Source organism: Mustela putorius, unplaced genomic scaffold (assembly GCF_011764305.1).
Source record: "Mustela putorius furo isolate JIRA1106 unplaced genomic scaffold, ASM1176430v1.1 tig00003858_pilon_pilon_pilon, whole genome shotgun sequence".
NCBI lineage: Eukaryota > Metazoa > Chordata > Mammalia > Carnivora > Mustelidae > Mustela > Mustela putorius.
Window position 1 is genome coordinate 11,556,015 of NW_025422010.1, and position 18,472 is coordinate 11,574,486.

The 18,472-nt window shown below is 42.3% G+C and overlaps 1 protein-coding gene across 4 annotated transcripts in view; it reads left to right on the forward strand.

Annotated features, from left to right (window-relative positions):
* The first annotated feature begins 2,599 nt into the window (after positions 1-2,599).
* L3MBTL4 (L3MBTL histone methyl-lysine binding protein 4) overlaps positions 2,600-18,472 on the forward strand; it is a 437,886-nt gene continuing 422,013 nt past the window's right edge. For 2 of the 4 annotated variants that reach the window (XM_004742736.2, XM_045065386.1), the window contains exon 1: positions 2,723-3,128. The gene's annotated coding sequence lies outside the window, so the exon portion shown is untranslated. Of the gene's footprint in view, positions 2,696-2,719; positions 3,129-18,472 lie in introns of those variants that run through there. The other 2 variants (XM_004742737.3, XM_045065387.1) reach the window with 2 other exon arrangements.

The window sequence follows — 18,472 nt, forward strand, 5'->3', positions numbered from 1 at the left end:
TGTTAAGATAAACTCTCTTCAATTATACAGAAGCATATAAAGGTATTTACTCTGCTTAATTCCCAAATGGTCCTAATAAATATATGCTAGGAAGCAATCATGAATTTTAAAAACACTTTTGTGTCAATGGGCAATACCGTTATTGATCAAATAATAAAGCAATGTAATTTAATTCTACTTAAAACAGCAAACATACATATAAAAATAACATGTATACAACATTGACAAATAAAATAAATCCCCAATTAGAAAAAAGTAAATAAATTTAGCAAATTTTAAAATGGAGGTTTTTTTTTCAAAGATTTTATTTATTTATTTGACAGATCACAAGTAGGCAGTGAGGCAGGAGGGGGGGGAGGGGGGAAGTAGGCCTGGGGAAGGGGGAAGCAGGCTCCCTGCTGAGCAGAGCCCATTGTGGGGCTTGATGGGGGGCTTGATGTTGGGCTCGATCCCAGGACCCTGAGATCATGACCTGGGCCGAAGGCGGAGGCTTAGCCCACTGAGCCACCCAGGGGCCCCTAAAATGGAGTGTTGTTTAAATAAAGACCATCACTATCTCAGTAAAGGAGGAGTTTTCATTTCCACCCATGAGGTAAACATTCTAGAACTGCCATGACTATAACTGTTATGTCTTGATGACATGCCTAAAGGGGCTCTTCTGCCACCAGTGATTCCTATCTAACAATAAGCCATCCTTACTTCTCTGGTCAACGTTAACTTTGGCACTTAGTTTGTTAGATTCAACTGAGTTATGAATTAAAAAAATGCCTAGGAACCATCACTGTTCTAAACCCCATTGTTCACAACCGACCATTGGTAACATTGCAATACTCCACAATGTGGCTATTTCATTTTAATGGGCAGCTGTTCAAATAAAAGGGGTTTACTACAACAGCTTTTCAAAAATTCTGTAATAAGTGTACCAATGCTTACACTGCTTATATTTCCATATAATTTGAATAACAGTATCGTTTAAAACAGATGTCAGCTTCTTTGAATATAATCATATGTGGTTGTCAGCACTATGCACCCATAGATTTACATATAAGTAACCCAGGATGAGGTTCTCTGCCTGTGTCACCTGTCTCATTGGTGCATTCTTCCTCTCATTTAAACCTTGCCCATGAAAACAGTGTTTCCGTTTTCATCAAAGCAAGCCAAATATATTCAATAAACATAATAATAACTTTTCTCAAAAAAATGAGGACAAGGTGATGTAAATTCACTCTATTTAGATTTCAATCCAGCTTTCTTTGATTTTGTGTAATATTAACATTGATTTGTCTAAGGTAAGGGTGGAATCAGAAGTGCTTTTAACTCTTTCCGTGCTGGGAACATTTTGACATTTATATCACTAAGATTTAGCGTCTTTAATGATAGACACTGTTGGGAGAGACCACGGTTACACTGCAGTAATCGGAACACTTGTCCTTTGCCAAAATTGTTGTCTGTGCTCCCAAAGGTAGCAGATGGAGGGGAACCTCTCATTCATCCTCTGGATTCCATTCTAATTTCATGCAGTCAGGTGAGTAAGTATGTCAAGATAGTCTCCTGATGTGTGCCTGTTGTCACAGAAATATATCACAACTCTATAAAGTCTTTAGCATAAACATGGTAAATGGGATGAAAAAAGTACACCACTTCAACAGCTATTTTTTTCTTTTAAGATTTTATTTATTTGACACACACACACACACACACACAGAGATCACAAATAGGGAGAGGCAGGCAGGGGGCGGGGGGAGCAAGCCCCCTGCCGAGCAGAGAGCCCCATGTGGGCCTTGATCCCAGGACCCAGAGGCCATGCCCTGAGCTGAAGGCAGAGGCTTAAACCACTGAGCCACCCAGGCGCCCTCAACAACTGTTTTAAATGCTCGCCCTATACCGATGCCCTCTGCTTCCTTTTCTTTTTCTTTTTTCCCCAAATCTTTTCAATTGATTAGAGCACAGAACCCAGTTTGTGTGTGTGCGTGTATACTTGTAAATTTCTATAATCATGATTCCCAAAACGAAAACTGCATTAGCAAAGGGTTTTATAGTTCTCTTTTCCGTAACAACCCTAAATTATGTTTGTAACCAAGGGACCAGTCTCGCCTGAAAAACAAAACAGTTACAGGTGTTTGTTTATGGTAGTCAACAACAAAGCAAAAGATCATTTTGGAAATTATCATTTGGAAATCATCATGGTTAATCATGTTAAATTACCGCATTTCTTGCCGGACTCAACAAACTAAGATATATATATATATATCTCCTAACGGCTATTATTTGCGTATTAGAATTTTTATACAAGACACCTTCATGAAAAGAAAATTACATTTAAAAGTCACACAATACGGTCTTCGATTGCCAGCTACTGTTAAATAGAAGCCAAAATAGATGATTTAATACATTTCTTTACAAATCGGCAACAACGCTTTGTGAAAGCCGGACGCTAGTCAGTCAGACTCGAAGTTCCATGAGGGCAGGAACTCCTTAGTTCCCGCTTCCTACTCAACCTCAAGCAGCTAGAACAGGGCTAGTCAACATTCGTTCTCGCCACGTGAAAAGAGTCTCCTTTTATTTTGAAATGGGATCCGCAGTCCGGTGTGTAGCGAAGTCGAGAGCGGGAAAGGGGCATCGGAGACGAGGTTGCAAAATCGGAAGGAGCGGAAGGACTGAGAGGAACCCGGAGGCGAGAGAGAGCATTCGGAAGGTGAACCCTCAGAGCTGGGATGAGGCAGGGACGAGCGCCCCGGGACACCACTGCGCGAGCTGGGAGGGGCCAGGCAGGAAGTAGCCAAGATTTGGGGGACTCCTTCCCAGGGAGCAAATAAGAGAAAGACGCACGTGAAGAGAAAGCCGCCGCCACCTCCCTCCCACGTGAAAGCCCGAGCGGCCGCCCCGCGTCCACTGCGCTCCCGGGGGAGCGGAGCCCGGAGCGAGGCAGGTGCGGCGGGAGCATGCGCGCGGGGCCGGCAGGGGAGGCTCCCCGCGCCCCACCCGGCGCGTGCACCCTCGCGCCCCTCCCGCCCGGCACCGCGGGGCCAGCGGCGCCGCAGCCTGGGCCGGCCAAGCCTCGCCGCTCCGGCTCGCGCCCCGCCGGTCTGTCGCCGAGTCGGCGTTGCGGGCGGCCCGGCTCTGCTGGGGTAAGGAGGACGCCGCCGCCCGAGCCGTGTGGTCGGGGGACCGCGTGAGCGCCCACGGCCGCCACCGCCAGGGATGGCCCCGGGCCCCGCGCCCGACCGAGGGGCGTGCGCGTCGCCCGCGGCGAGGCCGGGCCAGGGGGCGGTGGCGGTTAGGAGTCGCCTCCGCTCGGAGCCGGCTCTTTCTCTTTCTCTTTCGCCGCTGGGCGCGCGCCGGGTTCCCCGCGCGAGGCGCTGCCCCACTTGTCGCCCACTTCGGACGGGCGTGGCGTGGCCCCGCACCGTCCCGCTCCCGGCGCAGGGGCCACCTGGGCCCGGGGTGTCGGCGCGGTTACCTGGGCGGGGAGGCGCCGGCGCAGCCCAGGGCCGCGGGACGAGGGGCCGGGGCGGGACTCCCGGAGGTCCCAAGCCGGCCTCAGGCCACCGGTCGCCCGGCGGTGGGCGTTTGGTTTTTGTTTTCTCTCGCGGGTCGGGCGTCCCCGGCCTCCCCGTTCTCCGCTGACAACTGTCGTGTGTGCCGGGACTCGGCTGAGGCCAAGACCCCCGCGGGCGCTTCCTTACTCCATCCCCTTTTTCGTCCCTGGTCCTGGTCACTAAGTTCTGCTCAGCCTGGGGCGGGAGCGGAGCAAGTCCGCGCTGGGGCCCGCCTAGCCAGTATGTGGCAGTTTAACTAGCTCGACCCCCCCCTCCCCGCCCCCCAAGCCCGGAACTGCGCGGAGGCACGCTGGCGGGGTCTCCCTCGCCCTCTCCGCAGGAGGTGGGCGGAGGGGGAAGCTAGTGGACCTGGGTACACCTGGGGCGGCCGCAGTTAACGTGCGGGATTGGTGTAACCCTTTTCTCCAGGTGGGAGAATTCCGGTGGGTTTGGTGCCCTGCCTTTTATATCCTGTAGTCACTGATTAAAGTCCACAGGATGTACTTTATTTTATATATGCCTTTATCCACTTAGAGGCATAGTCTTAATCTGTCCATGCCTGGAGGTGGAAACTAAATAAAAGGCAGGTCTGGACATTGTTATTGTTGAGACTCTTGCGTGTGATTACTTCATGAAGTCAGTCTGGTCACTGTGACCTGCTCTGCTGCGGTGTTTCCATGCCCACCACTCACCCTTCAGGGTTATTTGGTCTCCAGGACCAAAGTGGCATTGTCTCCTGGATCGCACTGTTGGAACTGTTTCCGGAAGTTGCTCGGGGCAGCTCCAGCTTCAGTCCTTCGCTTAAATAAGTGTGGTGGAGTCTTCTGGTGTCTTTTAGTTCCCTTAACTCCAAAAAGGTGAAAGTGACAAACAGGTGGAGTTTGTTCTTGATGCTTGGTAATAGATTTGGAATGCATTTAGCTCTTGGCAAGACACCGAAAATTCCAACTTCGGTTTCTCCTCAGGATACCCAAGAATTGGGAGAAAGGGTTTTGAAAGAGGATAGATTTCAGGAGCATCCAAGTGGATCGGATTCTGCTGTACCCGCATGGGGTGTGATTGTTAAATAGGAAAGATGAGCTTAAAACTGCAATTGATTATGCTCTCATACTGTGAGGTACATTGATGAGTTTGTATGGGAGGTAGCTCTTGACTTTGGAATTCTTTTTTCAGTGCTTTTTAGGACAATATGGGTCTGCCTCTTCAATGACATCTCCATCTGTTTTCTGAGAAAGGATATTGGTGGGAGGATGATCAGGTGAAGATAGAATTAAGGAAAACTAAGGAACTGTCTTAACTTTTACTGTAAGAGAATTGTGCTTTTAGGTTCATCACAAGGATTTTAGGTGAGCTCTACCATCTCCCAACGTATTGCAATACTGTGTGTTTGTATCTAAAATTATACTTCTAATTCATCTTTACTTCTCTTAAAAAATTCAGTTGTCATTTGCACAATAAACCATTTACTATGTAATTTACTATGTATGTTCATACATTTGTATGACAAACCACTAAAAAACTTGAGCTTTTAATGTGTTGGGAGATCAAACATGCACACCACATGTTTGTGAACAAGATGATATACAGGAACTAGTAAATGGGATTTGAGACTAAAACAATCTAAAATAAAATGCTGTTCGTCTGAAATAGATGGGGGTCAGAGGGTCTGGCAAGGAGAAGGTCTTTGGGGTCTGGAGTGATTAGAAAAGAACACAGAGAGAGTAGGCCTTGGGCTGAGTCTTGAGGAATGTTTCTTCCACAGATTGACAAGGTGAAAGCCAAAGAGATTGGGGGCCTAGGAAGGAGAAGGGAGTTTCATGCCTCAAAAGGGATAATTATGATTTGTTTAGGACTAATAAAAATTGTTTTCAGTGTCCACGTTGGGAAATATGGTTGTGCATGCTCTTCCCACCAGCCCCTATCCACCCAAACTAGAAACCTTTTGTTCTTCATGATCCAGTTTAATTCTTCCTCTGTGAAGGTGTCCCTGATTTTCGCAACAGACTTCCATTCCTTGACTCCTACTTCTCTTGGTTCACCTATAAGTGCATATGTAAAGACAGTTTTTTTTTTTTTCCTGATGGCTCAGGCTTTAGATTTTGCTGTTTCCTGTTTATTTATTTTTAAAAATTGAGACAAAATTGACATATTAGTTTTAGGTGTAGGACATGATGATTTGATATATGTATTGTGAAATGATTATGACAATAATTCAAGTTAACATACATCACCACACAGTTATAACTTTTTTTCTTGTGATGAGAACTTCTAAGATCTGTTGTCTTATTAACAACTTTCATACAATACAGTGTTATTAACTACAGTCACCATTAATGGTAATCATCAAAAAAGTTTTATATATTTTTCACAATTTAGCTTCCATCTTTAAGTAACACATATTCTGTTATGAACAGGTCCTTAGTCTTCTTTTTATTCAGAATATTGTTTGTACTGTAGTTCTAGCCTTTTAACTTAAATGATAACCCTTCAGAGTCTGGCATGGTCCTTGACAAGTGGTTAAGTGCATAGTCAGCAGATATTTGCAGGACTGAATATGGATTCAGTGTGAGCAGGCGGCTGCTAAGCGGAGGCTTGGGGTGATAAAAGCAGCAGTGGGGAACATCATTCTGATGATGAAGGAAGATTTTCAGATGGAAAGCTCTGAAATTCTTACTGCGAAGAAGAGGGAGACATGAAGCCACTGGGGAGAAGGGGGTATGGGAAGCGCCAAGGCCACCCAGTCTGACCAAGGAAGCAAAAGGAGCCCCAGCTTCTCTGCACCCACCCCATTCCCTCACCTGTGTCTTTGGTTCCCTTTCTCTAGAGCTGAAGGAGAGTTTGAAAATCACAATTAGGAAAATGTTCGTTTTTTCAACGTTTTTATTTAGGAAAGAATGCTGCTGTTGAAATGGGGAAATTAGCAGGAGAGCCCAGTAGGTGGTTTGGGAGCAGGGTGGAGTGGATAAATTCAGTGTTTAAAATACTGAATTGAAGGAGACACTGAAGTGATGAGTTTGGAGAGAGGAACTCTGATGTTAGGCAAGGAGAAAGCCATCTAGGAAATGCTCAGCTGGAATGGGGGTGATAGTAAAAAGCACGAGACAGTGTGAATACCTTATCATTGGGGGGCAGGGGATGAGAGAAGGTCCAGTGACTGGTCCAGTCAGTGATGGTGTCAGTGAGAGCTGGTGGTCAGAAGGAGGAGGAAAACCGGGCATCACAGGAACAGGGAAGCCAATGGAGGAAGTTCCACAGGAAACTCCCTGTTAAGCCTCATCTGTTGTTAATGAAAAACCGAACTGAGAAGGTGTGGTTGAACTTGGCTGGCAAGAGGTGATCTCAGTGGTAAGGCTTCAGTAAGAGCTGTTTGTAGCCTTTGCTTTCTGTTGTAGGTATATAGATGTCCCCCTTCAATTTGAATAGTGTTTTGTAGTTTACAAAGCATTTCCACCTTATAGTATTAGTAAACATATTTTGAACATAGTTTATTATAGGAACATAACTCCAAGTGAAAACTATTTAGATTCATTAAGAAACCAATGGACTATTCACATACCCTTACAGCAAGTACTATAAATATAGATGCTATCTTGTATTTCAGCAAAATAAAAGCAAAAACAATGAATTAGAACATAATTGGGGGAAATGAAACTCTTCGTTCACACATGTAATACTATCTTTTAAGCATTTGCACTCATTTTTCCTTTTAGACAAGTGCCTTAGAAGAATTTGTCCCTGTTTTATTTTGCAAATACAAAAAGAAAAAAGTTTTCCACAGTAGAGATGGAAAATCGCATTAGTTGTCACTGCTCTACTCCCCCAGTCTGTGTGTGCCTTTCAGGGAAGATGTCACTGCAGGAGGGCCACTGCTCAGCATCACCTGCTGAAACTTTCTTCATTTTGTATTGATTTCAGCTCATGTGTGAAGCCATCCTCTAAATGAAGCTAGCTAGAGAATGCTTATGCATCCCCTCTGAAGATGGATCTTAAATGATGAAAGTGTGGTCGCTGGCACAATTAATAATTGATTAATAAATTGTTTGGAAAGTATCAGGTGTGGGATGTGGGCAGTGGAGCAGAAGTGCATGCATCTTTCTTTGTCACCGTGACTGGCTACAGAGAACATGTTTAGGACAGATGGACAGTGCAATACTTTCATACACTTTGCTTTGGTGTGTGAGCTATTATGATAGCTTTTAGGATAATGATAGCTTTTTAGATTAAATCATTGTTGCCCTCTTCCCTGTCCTTTTGAGGGAGGAATGAGCTGAGGAACACAAATGGGGGCAAGGCATTTTTTTCTAGTATCCACTCTGTGTCAGCTGTGTGCTGTGTGTATTGGGATGGCTGAAAAGGACTTAACTCCTGCCTTCTTGGCCTGTACAGGCAGGTGAGAGGGCAGATATTAAGCAACATCCCAAATAAGTGTAAAAGGGCAAACCTTCAAGTTACTATGAGAAGGACCAACAGGAGTGCCTAATAAAGGTTTGTGGGTCACAAAGTTTCTCTCTAAGGATGAGTAGCTGCTAGCCAGGTAGGAGCAGGGCAAAAAGAAATTCAGGCAGAGGTAAGCACATGTGTGAAGCCCTCCAAGAGGGAAAGAGCTCATGCTCTGGAGGAAGGGAGAGGTGCCAGCTGGTTGGTGGGGTTGTTGATGCCAAAGCATGTTGAGACCCCTTCCTGCCCATGGAGGCCATGCTGAGGATCATGCATTCTTTCTTGCCATAAGAAGACTTTGCAGAGTCTGAGCAGAGTATGACATGATCTGCTTTGTAGCCAGTGAGGCCCAGTCTAGCTGCCATCTACAGAGTATTGAGCACCTGGCGAGAGCAATTAAGATACTATTGCAGGTGTCCAGGTGGGAATCCTGGTGCTTGGGCCAGGCAGTTAGGGGGTAGAGATGGGTAGAAATGAAAGTAGTTCAGGAATATTCTGATGGTAGAATTTATAAAATCGCTGATAGGTTAAAGGGTAAGGGAAAGTAATCCAAGGTTATTCTTTTGATCTTTAGCATGAGAAATTGGGTGAATTTTAATGGATGGGGAAGATTAGTAAGAAGCAGACTTGGTAACTTTGCTTTGACTGTTTTTTCCAGTGAAAAACATACAAGACGTAAAATATATTTTAGGGAGATAACTGGATGTCATTGTGATAGGTGTTATTTATCCAGCACTGTGCTGGACCCATGTTTTAGGAGTTTAGCAAATATGGGCTTTCTTTTCCCCTCTTCTGTGGCTGTAGGCTTTTTGTATTCTGCTTAGCTCACATCAGACCTAATGGACCTCCTGAATTTGAATAGCCAGTCTGTCTGCAAATGGGCACACGCATCCAAATATGTGTAGTCTCAGAGCCTGCTGGCAAGCAGCTTTGGGGTGTCCCAGTACTGATCCTGTCACTGGGAGACTCTCCAAGGCCCGAAACGCTCTCTGGTCCTGCAACTACAAACCATTGCTTGCCTTCATGGTTCCTTCTTTTGTGAGTACATTAGACTTAAAGATGAGATTTTCTTGAGAGACATTTAAAAAATTGCTTTTGGTTATTATTATTGCTATAATATATTTCTAAAGAAAAACTGTGGAGTAGATGATAGACATGCTTCTAGGTCTTTGTAAATGGATGGGAGTTAACCTTGATGCCAATTCAAGGCCCAGTTCATAGATGAACCCTTGTTCATCTGTGCTCTTGTCTTTGGCTTTCTGGATTTCACCATGCATGAGAAACTGGATAAACTGCAGGAAGACTGGTGAGAAGCAGACCTGATAGCTTTGCTTTGGTCATTTTTCCAGTGAAATACCTACTGAGTATAGGCTGATATTAGGACGACAAGTTGATGTGGGTTGTGTTATGTCTCATGTGTATACTGACTTGGCAGTCTTTGGCAAATGGAGTTAAGACTTAAATCCAGGGTCACCAATTTGGACATGAAAAGGGGCTAGCAAGTAAGGGCACTGAGTGAAGTAGACAGAAGAAAACTCACAAAGCGCCCTTGATTTCAATTCTATTTTCTCACCTTTGAAAACTGGGCATAGGTACTTGTCCACTCTAGGAAGTTCTTTCAGTACAGAACTGTGGGAAGGGAGAAAAATGCCCTCTGTGCTGTGCAAACAGTGGGGAGTAGTTTTATATGGTCTAAAGAGGTAGCTGTTATTAAAACACACACACAACAACAACAACACCAATAGCCAAAAAACCTCAGATTGGAAATCTGCATTTAAAAAAAAATGTGAAATCTCCCTACTTAAAAATACTGGCTCATACTTTTTAGGACACTGCTAAGATAGACAATGTATTTGCAGACCAGATGAAGTTGTGGGCTGCCTTTTTACAACCCTTGACTGGTGGGGTCAGCTCTGGGATTCCGTTTAATCATTTTTTCTTTCTTACTTATTATGATGGAGAATATCAGGAAGCATACCAGCTTGTTGCCCTGATTCCTGTCCATTTAAGTCTGCCTTGATTAAATCTGTGTGTGAGGAATGGGCTGTGGGCCTGGCCTTGATTCTGTAAGGCAAATACTTGTGCAGGGGGCTAGAATTCTCTAAATTTGGGTAGAATCTAGACATTTTAAAGCTTTCTGTCATGTTTCTGTGGAATTTTTTCATGTGTCTCCATTATTCAAGTCTGTCTTTCCCACCGGTTGTCTAAGAGTTTGTGTAACTTATGGACACTACTTTCTGTGATTGGAGGGGAACAGTGTTTGCTCTGGCTTATGGACTTTTGCACATTTGTACCTGCCTTTCTTGTGGCTGTGAACTTTCCTGCTCCAAGAGTCCTCCAATTCTCCCTAAAAGTGGATCACTCCCACCCCTCTGGGCTTTCCTTCACAATGTGCTATTGTCTGCTATTTCACTCAGAAGGATGGAGCCTTACTCTACTGTGTTTCCCAGGGAAATTTTTGGATTCAGTTTACTACATCTTTCTGAAGTTTAGCAATTTCCTGACATATGTCAAAGACCAGTAAATAAAAGTTGAATGATTTTTAAAAAAAATTTTATTTATTTATTTGACAGAGAGAGATCACAAGTAGGCATAGAGGCAGGCAGAGAGAGAGAGGAGGAGGAAGCAGGCTCCCTGCTGAGCAGAGAGCCCGATGCGGGACTCGATCCCAGGACCCTGAGATCATGACCTGAGCCGAAGGCAGCGGCTTAACCCACTGAGCCACCCAGGCGCCCAAAAGTTGAATGATTTTGAGTCAATTAATGACAGGCTCATAAACCAAAGAAGTTCCACAAAATCATTAGCACATTGGGATTCTGTTGAGTAACTAGCTAAGACTTTGAGTTTGATTAAAAAGGTAAGCACTGACCTTTCAGCCACTATTTTTTTTTAAATCATTATTATGGTCACATATCAAAAAGAATATAAAGATTCTTCTCTTTTTGCTTTATGGCAAAGAATATTCCCTATTATTATACCCTTAATTCCCTATTATTATACCCTTTAGTCCTGGTCCTAGACATTATCAAGGAGAATTATTGCAGATGCCAGGGTAGCACTTCCAAATCTATATTTTATGCACTCAATTTCTGAGGATGGTTAGAACAAAGATTTTGTTCTCCTTTTTCTTCTAAAATTGTGAGCTTGCTTTGATTTTTTTTTTTTCCAGAAGAAAAAAGAATGCATGTTTCTCTGGCAGCTGAACACATCCATTTGGGTTTAGAATAGAAATTGTCAGGGCTAACAGACCCAGAATTTGAGAAGCCTTGACCACCGCGGGAGAACATCTTTCTGCTAAGAGCACTTGGAAAAATCCAAGGCTTATAGGTGATTTTCAAGTTGATAGACTTCTGTGTAGGACCACGAGTGTATTTCATTTGTTTTGTTAATTGAATGTCACGGATACTTGTACTTTTTAGAAAGATAATAGGGTAAGTCACATTGCTGGATTTTGCACCCCATGTAAATTAGCAGCTGTCAGCATGCTGTCTTGGGCAGAGACCCTCTGTACAGTACAGACGTGTCCTCGCTTCCGGCCGTTGCCATCTTTGTGTCTTGTGTGAATGAGGGTGCTCAGCCATTTTACTGCAGTCAGTCATTAGTAATCTTTAGGGCCACTTTATTCTTCTGCTGAGGACAAGGAGAACATCATTGGCAGTCTTTTCAGAGCTGGCTGGCATCTGTGTGAAAAAACAAACAATGCCCATTGCTGTGGAGTAAATGGTGAGGAAAAAGAAGCTGTGGAGGGTATAGTTATACAGCAATTACCAGTGTGATGTACAACGTGTAAGCCTAGTAGACATGGTTTTAAATTAGGCTTCTGTCCAAATAAGTTGTCTGTCAAGTTTTTAGAAGCTTCAGCTCAGAGTAGCTGTGACTACTGTCACAGAACAACCACAGCTTAGGAAGAAGTCTTGGCTGTTCCACATTTAACAGTTTAGATTCATAATATATATATTTTTTTATATTAGAGGGTTTGGAAGTACTCTAATTCAGTTCTCTCTCAATCCCTATAATGAACAGGTAATGTTTTTGTTCTCAGGAGGCTGTCCTGTGTGCTGTAGGATGTTTAGCTGCAGTATCCCTGGCCTCTGCCCACTACAGGTCTGTAACACCTCCTCCGGCTTAGTTGTGACAGCCCAGATTGCCTTCTGACATTTCCACATGTCCCCTGACGAGACGACCAAGAGGGGAAAGTCACCCCCGCTGAGAACAACTTACCCAGTTCAGCCTGTTTTGTAGAGGACAAATCAGAGGTCCAGTTGTATTAATCATTGTGCCCAAGATTGGAAGTCACTATGTGAGAATATGAATTAAAAAACACATTATCCAATGGGAAAGGATTTCGTAGCAATCAAAACTCATTTTTCTCATGTAAAAAACTAGTTCTGATGACAGTTGCTGTTGATTCTGTCTTGCCATTACTAGCCAAATACAAATGTCAGTGCTGTTAATCAAACTGTGGCAAAGACATAAATTACTAATAGTACTTCAAAAGCCAAAACAAGTTGTAAAGTAATTGAAATTTTACCACATTGATAAGTCATGTATAAAATTACTTGGTTTTGAGCTCCATCTTCTTATGTCTTGATGTTCTTTGCCCACTTCATAAATTTCTACTAATAACAAGGATAAACAAATCTTGTCACATGTATTTCTAATCCAAACCCCTTATTGCAGAGAGGGGAAAATGAAAGCCCCATGGAAGGCCTGATTTACTCAGATTCTTCCACTTGAGTAATGGCAGAGAGTGGGAGGCTTGACTTGGCCTTGCTGAGCTCTAGCTCTGGCTGTTTGCTATTAGAGCACATCACCTTCTGTTTCCCTTCGCCAGGCTGTACAGCAAAGTTGTGTTCAATAGCTTGGCCAATCTTATTCTAGAGTAATAATTAATCCTTTGTGTGCTTGCACAGTTGGGAATTATGAAGCCAGTAATAGAAATATCTGCCAAGTCAGAGGACCCTCATTCAGTCCATAAATGTTTATTCAGTGTCTGCTTTGGCCAAGGATGTGCTAGGCTGTGAAATGTAAGGGAGGTGAGAAGGAGTCAGCCGTTATGATGCTGATCCTGCCCCCAGGAAACTCACAACCAGAGACACATTCAAATTTGAGGCTTCTCTGTATCACAGGAGAGGAGATGTGCTGATTTATTTATGTATTTATTCATTTAGCTGCATTTTTGAGTACCTGCTGCATGCTGGGCCAATGCTAGGCCCAGGGTACTCTGTCTTTTTAGTCTAGGAAATACCCAGCATGAAGCTGAGAGGGGATGGTGTCTGCTAATGAGTGGTCCCTCAGGCTCTACAAGAGAGGCGTGAAAAATATCAATGCCTATGCTGACAAGGGAGTGACCAAGCTTCTCAAAGTTAGTGAGAGCGAGAATGTCTTTGTTAGGTCCATAGCTGACGAGCATTACTGTTCTGCTCCACAGATGGTGCATAGAAACTGACTGTGGAAGGTCACACAATGGCAGGGCTGAGTTACCTTCATGCCAGTTCTAGTCATTGTCAGCTAGATCACATAGCACTCCCTCCAGAGACCAGGTGTAACAGAAGGAAGAAAACTTCCAAGGTTTTAATCAACCCCTTGTAGGGATGATTGATGTCTTCAGGGTTGTGTTATTTCCATATTGTTTATGTGGCTACTGTTGGCATATGGCACAAAAGAGGAGGGAGTTCATTTTTTTTTTGGAAATTGACAAATCTATGTCCTTATCTTTGAATGTGCTCATTGAGTGTGATATCACAAATGAAGATAATAAATTCGGCAATATGTACACTTCTGAATGAACATGAAAAAAGTTCTCCACCTTTTCCCCAGGCTAAGTCACTAAATGTCAGTCAAAGCCAAAAATAAAAAAAGTGGCTTATAAATTATTTTGAGAGATGATTTAATTCACTCATCTTCTTTAAATTATTCTGATTTTTTACCTAATCCACTTCAGAGTTTCCATAATGAATATTCTTATGGCTAAACAAAAGCACAGTTCCGTTTTACATCCCTCCTTAAGCTCACACTTTCCTACAGGCAATGAGGGTCTTATTCTTATGAGACTAAGTCAGGAAACCTTTTTTTATTTATTTACTTACTTATTTTTAAACTATTTATTGGAGAGAGAGCGTACATGCACACCGCATGCCCATGCACACAGGAGGGAGGTACAGAGGGAGAGAATACCAAGCTGACTTTCCACTGAGCACAGAGTCCAACTGGGGACTTAATGCCACAACCCCGAGATTGTGACCTGAGCCAAAATCGAGAGTTGGATGCTCAACCAACGGTACCACCCAAGAACCCCAAAAGCGATAAAACGTTTAAAGAGGGAAAAGCAAATTGAGGGTTTTTTTAAAAATTCATTTTGCTCCTAGAGTTTGTACTTAACTCCCACTCCTGGCTAGGCATAAAATAAAAACCTAAGTGAATGGCTTAGGCTGTTCCTGTCACCTGTATTCCTTTTTCCCTTGTTTGTTGAACTTGATAATAATAATAACCAAGGTCTATGAATGTTTTGGGGTCAGGGGTTCCAACTTTACCAACTCTTTGATAACATATATTTGTAACATCCCTCTTAGTATCTTGAAATGATATTATTAGGTAAATAATTTACCTGCACATGCTTTCAGAAAAGTCAATATAATGTCCATATATATTAAAATGGGAGAAATAAATGGAAGGTAATTTATAATTAAATGATTGCACCAAATGTTTGGACATGATTAGTCTAGAAAATAAAATGAAGTAGTTGGATGGCTTGTATTATATAATAATTCGCCAATAAAAATGCTGACTGTATATGTGGGGGGAACCTGGCACAATCATTTCAGTTTCCAATGAACACATGGTTTCAGCTCATGTTGTGATCTCAGGATCCTGAAATTGAGCCCCACGTTGGGCTCTATGTTTAGCAGGGAGTCTGCCTGAGACTGTCTCTTCCTCTCCCCTGCCCCTCCCTGCTGCATGCCCTCTCTCTCTCTTTCTCTCTCTCATATATAAATAAATCTTTAAACAAATGCTAACAGGGGGGTTGTATCAGGGAAGGGGAGTCTTTGAGCAGTCATGTGCTTAATTATATAATTTTCTAAAATGGTGGAAATAATTGTCAAAATTCTCCTTGAAGCAAACTAAAACCTTTCCCCAGTTTACATAGAGTTGCATTCCTGGGAAAGGCAGGACATATTAAAACCATTGCAAAAAAGCACTTTCTGAATATATTTAAAATGAAATTATGCTCCATGTTTACAGAAACCTAAGTAGGGTTTGCATATACATGACTGTCAGGTAAGAGATTCTGACCTTTTAAAAGTGAGAGCCTTTGCAGTACCCTGTCTCTTCCTTTTTTTTTTTTTTTTTTAAAGAATTGAGAAAGAAAATCAGTGTAGGGGGTTTATCCATGTATGGTTTGGCTAGAAGAGTCCTATATGCAAACTGTTTGTTCAACTCATTGGTACCATATCTACATTTTATAAGCTCTTTCTGCCCATGCAGTTGTTGCTCTGGGGTGGGATTAGATTCCAGCACATTCTCACAATTTGAATAGGATGTAAAAAGCCACAACAAATTTCTACAAAGTAATATTTTTTAAAAAGATTTTATTTATTTATTTGTCAGACAGAGATCACAAGTAGGCAGAGAAGCAGGCAGAGGAGGAAGCAGGCTCCATGCTGAGCAGAGAGCCCAATGTGGGATTTGATCCCAGGACCCTGGGGATCATGACCTGAGCCAAAAGCAGAGGCTTTAAACCACTGAGCCACCCCGGCGCCCTTACAAAGTAATATTTTAATGGTGTTTGATATCTAGTTAAAATTCCAAGAATGAAATATAGTATATAAAATGATTATGCAGTGATATCTATAAATAGCGCTTGTAAGGATCGAAAGTTAATACGTACCATGTACTTATAATCATTGAAACACCTCCACACTCATGCTCACATTGGACGATTTTGAGTTTATTGTTTTTTTCTTTTTTTTTTGGCGGGGTGGTTATTGTTGATTTGGTAATCCTTACTGTCCATGAGAGGTATAAAGGTATATTCACCTATATTCAGTTTGCTTGCCACTGTATAGTTACTATCAGATATAGTGTAAGATTGTGTTGAAAGGGTGGTATGTGTGATCTTCTGAGGTCTGTTTTTAATGATGCAAATTAGAGGTGAGAGTAGGCGAACACATCTGGCAACCTACAGATTAAAATTGTGTTCTGGTCCAACAGTGCAAATGGGGGAACATTGTAAGTATTAGCTTCTGACACTCAACAGCGAGGATGCGGCAGCGTGGGAATCTGAGGGGATGGCTTTGTGAGTTTGGCCTCTTTCACTGTCTGCATTGAGGATACCGTTCAAAGCTTGTTGCCTCTCTCAACCTGTCTGTTCTCAAGAGGTGTATTGATTTTGGGGATGAGCATTAAGCCATTTTCTTGATTATTGCTTGCATGTGCAGAGCTTTTGCTGCGCTTCCCAAGTAGTTTACAAAAATCAGACCTACAGGTTTTATAGTTACTCTTCTTTGATATCATCCCTGGCCTTTATGTGGTTGGTTGTTTTTTTTTGTTTGTTTGTTTGTTTTTTGCCTCTTGTTTTATTCTGTATCTAGAGGCCAAGAGTAGAAACACCTGGACAGGTGCAACCCATGGTTTGTCAATTAATATGGATTTAGAGCTAGACCAGATGTAGAGGAGGCAGAGAACATTGACATAATAAATTGTTTAAGATTCACTGTTTTGAGTTTTAGAAGGTTTATGATAGTTTAATTTTTTTTTTTCTTAGCAGAAAAAATTTTTTAAATTAAATTTTATTTTTTCAGTGTTCCAAGATTCATTGTTTATGCACCACACCCAGTGCTTCATTCAACACATGCCCTCCATAATACCCACCACCAGGCTCACCCAACCCCCCAACCCCTCCCCTCCAAAACCCTCAGTTTGTTTCTCAGAATCCACAGTTTCTCATGCTTCATCTCTCCCTCTGCTTTCCCACTATTCACTTTTCCCTTTCTTCTCCTAATGTCCTCCGTGTTATTCCTTGTGCTCCACAAGTGAAACCATGATAATAGACTTTCTCTGCTTGACTTATTTCACTCAGCATAATCTCCAGGCCCATCCATGTTGATACAAAAGTTGGGTTTTCATTCTTTCTGATGGAGGCGTAATAGTCCATTGTATATATGGACCATATCTTCTTTATCCATTCATCTATTGAAGGACATCTTGGCTCTTTCCAGTTTGGCAGTTGTGGCCATTGCTGCTATAAACATTAGGGTACAGATGGCCCTTCTTTTCACTACATCTGATCTGTGGGGTAAATACCCAGTAGTGAAATTACAGGGTCATAGGGAAGCTCTATTTTTAATTTCTTATGGAATTTCCACACTGTTTTCCAAAGTGGCTACACCAACTTGCATTCCTACCAACAGTGTAAGAGGGTTCCCTTTTCTCCACACCCTCTCCAGCACTTGTTGTTTACTGTCTTGTTCATTTTGGCTATTCTAACGGGTGTTAGGTGGTATCTTAATGTGGTTTTGATTTGAATCTCCCTAATGGCTAATGATGATGAACATTTTTTCATGTGTCGGCTAGCCATTTGTACGTCTTCTTTGGAGAAGTGTCTGTTCATGTCTTCTGGTAGTTTAGTTTTTGGGAGTGTGAAAGAATGTGAAAGGTCATGATGCAAAATATCTTAGGTTCCCACACTTTTTTTTAGCACTATGTAAGGTGTCTTTTTAAAGTTTGGTATTTCTGTAGTATTTTATACTTTCAGAACATATCTATATGGATTTCAGTTATTACTGTTTTTAAACATGTGCTGATACTGCTACATAGTGATTTCTCAAGGTCTAGTTATTGGTGGCAGTAAACTCATAGCCAAAGTATTTAAGATATCTGTTTTCATCTTTATTTAAAATTTTTTTGTTTATTTATGTTTTAAAGGATTTTATTTATTTGAAAGAGAGCGATTGAGAGAATGAGTGGGAGGAGGGTCAGAGTGAGAAGCAGACTCCCTGCTGAGCATAGAGCTGGAAGCAGGACTTGATCCCAGGACCCTGGGATCATGACCTGAGCCCAAGGTAGACGCTTAACTGGCTGAACCACCCTAAAAGGCGTCCAAAATTTTTTAATTAAAAACATTTTTTTGCAGGTCATCAGCTACTCAGAATTTCTGTAATAGAAATAATGATTTTGTGAGAAACTAAAATGATTAGTATTCTGAATATCTCAATGTGTCATATAAAGAAAATGCATATGAAAAGTCTTAAGATAGGTTGAATGAAATTTACTCTGTTAATTTCCCATTAGCTCTGTTATCTAAGAGAGTTAGAATTTGTTACTTCCTAAGAGGTAAGTATAGCGAAACCTGACATTTTGCTGGCTTTTGAGAAGATGGCAACTGCTGAGATTTCTCTGCTGAATTATATTCAGTCATTTGTGATAAAAATGAATTGGAAATAAATGGTTATGGCTGAGGATTAATGTGCAGTAAAAAACCCCTCAAGAACAAAGCT